Consider the following 7,792-nt stretch of genomic DNA (forward strand, 5'->3'; position numbering starts at 1 on the left):
TGGGTCCTTTGTCAATAGGTTGACTATAATAATTAAAAAACAATGTGGAGCCCGGCCAGTGTGGCTCAGTGGTTGAGTGTCGACCCATGTACCAAAAGTTCACTGGTTCGATTCCTAGTCAGAGCACATGCCCAGGTCGTGGGCCCAATCCCCAATGGGGGGCATGCAGGAGGTGGCCAATCTATGTTCTCTATCATTGATGTTTCTGTCTCTCTCTCCCTTCTTCTCTCTCTAAAATCAATTAAAAAAAATTAAAAAAAACAACAACAATGTGGAACATTTAGAAAATTATTACTACGTAAATGCAAATCTCTTTAGAGAAGAAAATGTAATCTTCAATCTTAAACATTTTGTCACCCAAACAAGAATCTTCCACACATCTCTGTCCCAAGGATTGGCTTCAATTTTTTTTTTATTTTTATTTTTGCTTCTAAATCTTCCTGGGTCATTTCAGGTAGCTGCTCCTTCTTACATATCATGTTTTCTTCTTTCTTGGCTCATTTTTAGATTTTGCTGGGTTACTTCAGAAGTAATTTTTGAAAATTGAGGGTGTGGTTTACCAAACTTATTGAATTCTTATGTGTCTAAGGCCTGTCTTTAGCGCTCACATCTGATTTGACGGGGTGTAGAAAACTAGGTTCAGAGCAGTTTCCCTCAGAACTTCTGAGACACTGCTGCATGGCTGTGTGGAGTTCTGTTGTCAGTGTGAGTAGGCTGTTGAGCTGGTTTCCTCGGCGACTGTCAAAGGCAGGAGAGCTTTTCTTTGGGGGGGGGTGTCTTCAGAGTAATCCACTCTGGGTGGCTCTGCCTCCTTTCCCGAGCTGCTGTGGGAGTCCAGATTCATCTCGAGCTCTGTGTTACTTTTCTTAACCCCTAACTTGGTCACTAGTAAACCTCTCAGATATATTTCCTAGTCCTCTGGAAGACAGCTGCCCCCTGGTCATCCTATTTACAGAGGGAGAGAGAGCAAGACCACTCATCCCAGTTGTCCCAAATGCGATTCTTGAACAACCCAGACCAATTTGCAAATTTGGAGCTCCCACCCCCTAAGTGGCTCCCCTGCAAATACCCCCTATTAACTGCCTTTATCTCTGGAGACTGGGCTTTTGTTGCCTCTAGTATAACTTCTCCATTCACTAAATGTCTTTTCTATTGATTAGAATTCTTCAAATTTCTGACTAATTGAAGATTCTTAGTCTTTTTCTCTGCTCCAGTGGTTTGAATTTAAAAACCAACCTTTACAAAAATCATCTCAGTGGGACCTTGGATACAATACAGCCATATAGAAATATAAGACACACTGTTTACTGAAAAGTCCAAAAGAGTATGTACGTAGACACACACGTAGAGAAATATTGGAATGATAGTGTTGTGAAAACTTAACACTGGTTATCCTGGGTTATAAAATGATTATTTATGGTTACAATTTTTTTTTTCATATTTTACTTTTGGAATGATAAATACGTGTGTGTGTGTGTGTGTGTGTGTGTGTGTGTGTGTGTGTGAAGGAAATGATGGCTTTGTCATGTTCAGATAGAGAGTCAGAGCATACACTTACTCAGCGATGGAGGTTGTCAGCTGGTCTGTAACTGTCTCTCTCCTTCCCTGCAGTGAAATACAATGCAAACCATTTACATGCACACTAACTTTGCATGAGTCCCTCAGCAAAATCAAATCAAGAAGATGAACTATTTACTGAGCACTTACTATGGAAAATGCTAGGCAGTGCAGCCTATGGTGACTGCTTCAGGTGAGGGTAGACCTGAGGAGGGGACAGTGGCAAAAGGCTGGCTCTGAGTTAAATGCATCCAATAAGGTCCAGTCTGCTTTGTACTAGAGGGTCCCCCAAGAGACTGGGTAAGTTCTGGGCCTCCTTCCAGGTGTTCTAATCTCTGAGACTATAAATGTCATGTTACCCATTTAATCAGATTCCAAAAGGGCTTCTTGGCAGAAAAATATGGGAACTACTGTGGCAGATCAACTACAAAGACAAAGAAGTTTATTGGTTCAGGCTTCAGAAGAAACACTAGATGAAACTAGAATTTGCTGTAAGAAAAATGTGATAAATCTAGTATTACTTAAAAGCTTCTAAAGCAATGGTGGATAATGATAATAATAAGTTGCATACCTTTTCCACGTGCGCAACTTCTGCCCTGTGAATTCAAAGAATGCTCTTCAAGTCCACGGGGAGATGCACAGCTCTGCTGAGGAGATATTTATGGGGCTGTTACGGCACCTAGGATGTTCCTGCTAGACTCGCCATTCAAAACTCCAGATTTCCAGGACCACAAAAACAAAAGACAAGGCATTTTTAAAGGGGGTGTGCTTTTTCCTAGAAAACAAATGATTAGGTTTGCATTGTTATCATTCAATTTTAAACTCTTGGCATTAATTCCACGAATAGTATGTTCGCTCATTTTAATGTGGAGAAACAGCACTGGAAAAATCCTTCCAGCAGCTGTAAATGGAGTAGATTGCTGGTGGTTATATGTAATAAACGTCACCAGACAAAGAATAACATGCTGAGCCTGCACAGTGAATCTTAGCAGAATAAATGAATCTGATAACCTGGTTTGGCGCAGAGAAGACCGTCCCTTTAGTACATCAAGTCTGAGGATTACAACAGGCACACTCCTTGGCTGAAGGTCAGGGAAGGGCTGAGGGGAGTAATTTGTGAATCCCCAGAGGTGGTGGGTGGAGGACAAAGTGGTGATGGTGGCAGAGCCCATGTTGAGGTGTGTGTGTGGGGGGGTCGTCGCTGAGTACACGGCAGCTGCAGCCCCTTCTCCTTGCAGGCTTTCAGACTTTGATTGTGCTGAAAAATATCCACAAGAAACAGAATATTGACCACTGGAGGATCTAAGAGACATTAGAAAAGGTTGGGTAAATCAAGATCAAGATATATCTATTTTTTTAATTCTCACCCGAGGATATATTTTTTATTCATTTTTTAGAGTGAGAGGAAGGGAGAGAGAAACACTGATGTAAGAGAAACATGGATTGATTGATTCCCTCCCATATGTGCTCAGACTGGGAATTGAACCTCCGAACTTTTGGTATATGGGGCAGTGGTCCAACCAGTTGAGCCACCCAGCCAGGGCAAAATCAGAGTATTTTAACACTTCAGGGGAAATTCTGTATTTCAAAGAGATAAGGCTTTGAAACACTATTGGTGGTGTTATGTTGTATCTTTAGCTTCTCAGAGGAGTCAGTGATTTCCAACATTAAAAGCAAGAAAGTGCCCTGGCCGGTTTGGCTCAGTGGTTAGAGCATCGGCCTGCGGTCTGGAGAGACCCGGGTTTGGTTCCCGCTAAGGGCACGTACTTCGGTTGCAGTTTGTCCCCGGCCCTGGTTGGTTGTGCGGGTGGCAGCCACTCGGTGTGTCCCTTCACGTCGATGTTTCTCTCTCTCTCTCTCCCTTCCTCTCTCTCCCTCCCACTCTGTCTGTACAAAAAATGGAAAAATATCCTCGGGTGAGGATATATTAAAAAAAAAAAAAAAAAAAAAAGCAAGAAAGAAACCTGGGGTGGAAGTAAGTAACACGGAAGTGGTTTGATATCCATCCGGCTGGTGGACCACAGGTGGCAGCTCTGTCTACAAATAGAGGAGGACGATTTGGGGAAATTATACATAGAAGTAAACTTTCGATATGTGACTATTTCAAGACCAAATGCCATGTTGAATTTCTCCTGTTGCACGTTGGTTCATTTCTCCTGCCAGTCACACAAATAATAATAATAATAATAACAATATGATTTTCTGTAGTTATTCTTTTTGATGGTTATCTACGTCTTAGATTCTCAAACTTTAATGACCGTATAAGACAATGGGGAATCTTGTTAAAATGTAAATTCTGATTCAGGAATTCTGGGGTCAGACCTACTGCATTTCTTCTAAGAAGCCCCCGAGTGATGCCGTTGTTGTGGGTCTGAGGATTTAAGACACTGCGAGCTACACGTCACTCTGTTTCAGCAGCCAGTCTGCTCTGGGTGAGCAGAGGCATATACCTGGTTTAAATGTGCAACTCAAAAAAGTGCCTTACTGATTTAAATCTACTGACTGTGAAGGAATCAAATCATTTATGGAAGGATTTGATCACCGTTACCCCTCTTTACCCATTTAGCCTCCCTCCCCCAACTTTGCAACCACACAAAAGTCAGGCACAGTGCCAGGCACACCCAAATTTTCTCAATCGTAATCTTATCACAGAGAAATCAAGTGTGGAAATTTCTTTTCTTATCTTCTTTTCCCACCCAAATTGAAGTCAAGTAATTTAATAAATGTGACTCTAAGTTCCATGAGGACAAGGTTCGGTCTTACGCACCATAGTATTTCTAGGGTGTGACAGAGCCTGGCATGGTTCAATGCCCAAAGAATGTTTGTTGGATAAATGAACGAATTAATGAGCATTTGTTATGTTTCACCAAAGTGTGACAATGCCTGTGTTTGAATAGTGCCTCGCCCTCTACAAACTTCATGTGTATAGTCTCTCATTGGATCATGCAACAACCACATAGAACTGTTGCAACCCCCATTTAATAGATAAAGAAGTAAGATGGAAAGCATTACTCAAGCATGTGTTAGACATAAATAAAAGTGAGGCTAGGTTCCAGGATGCTTTCATTTCATCAGTGGTCTGACTCTTCATACAACTTCACCCACTCCGATGAGGCAGATGTGCGTGATACTTCACAACTTGCAATGCCTCTTAGCTCCCTTGTTCTCATCAGCAGCCAACCAAGGTGGGAGTGATTATCTCAACTTTATCGATGAGGAAACTATGTCCACGCCACATTACTAGGAGGAAAAGCCTAACCTGACATCAGGTTTTCTGACTTCAAATACAGTTTGTTTTCCACTGTAAAACCAGTTACATCACCACCCCCGTCTGTCCCCAGCCTTATTCCACTGTCAGACACTAGCTCCTCACCCATCCCACTTCCCTGCTTACATTACTGTCTGTACAACTCTGTGTAGCCGTGGCGTGGAATGGACATACTTATATTTCATATCTTCCTGCTGTTTATATCACACCAACCAGTTTCTTATCATTGTCCTCTTACTTCCCTTGGAGCAGAAGAGTTTTCTTCTTCATATACCCAATTCTATCCTCTTAAGTGAAGGCCCAATAGATGACATTAACTGATGGGGCATCTAATCTGTCAATATTTTGAATCTCTTTTATTTCTAACAGGACTCTAGAAATAAATGAATTTTGCTATTTGGTATAGGTTATTATGTATCTAAGGTGATAGCTGTTTAAGAGGCTGATAGAAAATAATTTGTATTTCCAAAATTAAATAGGGAAATAAAAACGGCATTAACAAATGGTTGGAGAAGCAGTGGGTGCTTAGATGTTAACAGGATGGTGAAAACCTGGCCATTTGGAGAAATCCATTCATTACTTTTGGAGCATATATTCACACACACATACACATCCCTTCTACTTTGCCTTATAATAAAACTAACTGTTCAGCAGTCATTTAACTTTGTTTTCTGGGTTTATTTTTAAGAGATTCTTTTTAAAGGGGTTGGATATTTGGACTTCTTCAATTTGATCTTAACCTCAGGTCTCAGTAATGTGAGAATATAGAATCTGGGGTATGCACCCCCCACTACACCTTTGGAAAATTACTTTAAAACATTTGGAAGGTTTGCATTGGCGGGAGGGTTGGGGGGTAGGAGCAGTTTTATTATGTACGTTCTTTTATGGGTTGTGGCCAGATATTTTCAATGTGCTATTATCCTAGTTTTATGGAGTTCTTGGACCCTGTGGATATAAACATCTGGGAATAAATGGTTGACTGCGAGCTATATGCTATTCTGCCTGGGAAGAAATACATTTGTGTTGCATTTAAAATTTAATGAATTATTCACATGGGAAGTAATAACTTAATAAACATACTAACCACACATAAGCAAAAGTAAGAGATTTTTAAAAATCTATGTATAAATGTTTCATTTGTGCGATCGAATCATACAGATTTCTGTCTTCCGCTGGCGCATTGGGAAGGAGACTAAAGAGCAAAGGACGGAAAGGCTCCGCCACGTACGTCCTTGCAGGGGTGGAGCTGAGATGGGACATGAAGTTGGATTTCATGGTACTTGTTTTTTGAGGAGAGAAAACCGACATGTCTATGAGAAATTCCTCTTTTGAAAGCCTTTTCGATTCTACAGTTTCTCAGACCTCAGTGCTATAATAAAATAACTCTAACAATGTTCTTGTACAACTGGGTCTTTTTTCTTCCTTTAGCCTCACTTTTTCCTTCTCTATCTTCTTTCTTTTCTCACACTTTCCAGGGGGAAGCTCTGACACATCCCAGTGTGTAGGGATCCAAACCCCAACCCCCCGCATCACCACTGAGCCCCATGTATTTGACGTGTGAGTTCCAGTCCCACAGCCAGTCTCCTTCTCTGCGGATTCTGGGCAGTGTAGGGATAGTGATCCGCAGGTAGGATAATCCCTCTGGTCACACCTTTAGCGACTGCCGCAGGAACGGTCTGCGTTTGCACTTTGCCTGGGACAGGCTTTCTAAGAGCGAGAATGTAGCTGGAAGGAAGAACTCCTCCCCTCTCTGGTGGCTGCGCTCTGACAGGGAGCTATCATCGTCTAATAGATCCCAGGATAACAGCAGCTCACATACTTATGGCAGAATTGAGCCTGGGTTATATCCAGCTTTGATTTTGCTCTTCAGATTAAAATGGATCCAAGTCGAGAGAAGCAAGAAATGAGGGAGAAGGGAAAAAGTGGGAGCACGGGGAGAGAAAGAAAATGAGGACGAGAACACATGTGCGTGTTCAAAACCCTAACAGCGTTGGGTGAGAGCCATTGAATACCTGGTCCACTGCAACTGTAAAGTCTGCTTTCACCATCAGGAGTGGGGTTCAGCATCTGGAAGTGATTTCATTCTGTGATTACCTTTGGACTGCAATGCTTGTTGGTTCTTTGCTAACAAGCAAGCACAGACCCAGAGCAAGCCTTTCATGCTAACAAGCAAACAAGCCATCAGGCTGCAGATTTCAAAACCAGAGGCAGGAGGCGGATGTGAAGTGGGTCAAAATTCTGCGACTTCTCAGGGAAAAAAAAAAAAAAAGGTTGTGAGAAAAAGGGAAAAATATGTCCCTTTGTCTTTCTTAGTCCCTCTAAAAGCACATGGAAAAGTCAGCAATTATTTCATAGCTCCTATGTCCTCCTATGTATTTCTAAATGTTCGGAATGCAACTAACACAGCCTCAGGCAAGCAGTAAAAGACACTCTGCTGAGCTCAACTCCAGAATATAAATTTGGTGAGCAAGGCGATGGGCTCTCTTCCTTCTGAAACACTTGGGGGCCTCAGGTCTCGAAGCACGAAGGTCTGAGACCATGTTCCCCTTCTTTGTCCAGATTCCCTGAGGAAACGCCCGTTCAAATATGGACAAAGATCAGTGCTCACTTCAGCAGCACATGTACTAAAACGGAACGATCCAGAGAAGATGAGCACGGCCCCCGCGCCAGGATGGCACGCGGATTCGTGAAGCGTTCCACACGTATTTTTTTTTTTTTTAAAGAAGAAAAAATATGGACAAAGATTAAAGAGGTGAAAAATGTGGAAGATCAACTTTGCTTCTCCTAATCTATCACATTTTGTTCTCTGCAAACTTAGGCAATAATCTATTCCAATTTTGAGATAGTTCATTTTGATGGAAGCCAAATACCCGCCTCAGATCTCCAACAACTATGATTATGATTTAGACACATTGGTGCCGTAGAGAGCTGTCTGGGTTATCAGAGTGACTGTGAGTTTTTAGCATT

At 42.0% G+C, this 7,792-nt stretch overlaps 1 non-coding gene across 1 annotated transcript; it reads left to right on the forward strand.

Annotated features, from left to right (window-relative positions):
* Positions 1 to 7,425: 7,425 nt before the first annotated feature.
* On the forward strand, positions 7,426 to 7,531 carry LOC118621727. Its single transcript, XR_004957765.1, has one exon. It is a non-coding gene; the product is annotated as a U6 spliceosomal RNA (small nuclear RNA).
* The last annotated feature ends 261 nt before the right edge of the window (positions 7,532 to 7,792 follow it).

Source organism: Molossus molossus, unplaced genomic scaffold (assembly GCF_014108415.1).
Source record: "Molossus molossus isolate mMolMol1 unplaced genomic scaffold, mMolMol1.p scaffold_m16_p_1, whole genome shotgun sequence".
NCBI classification, from domain to species: Eukaryota; Metazoa; Chordata; class Mammalia; order Chiroptera; family Molossidae; genus Molossus; species Molossus molossus.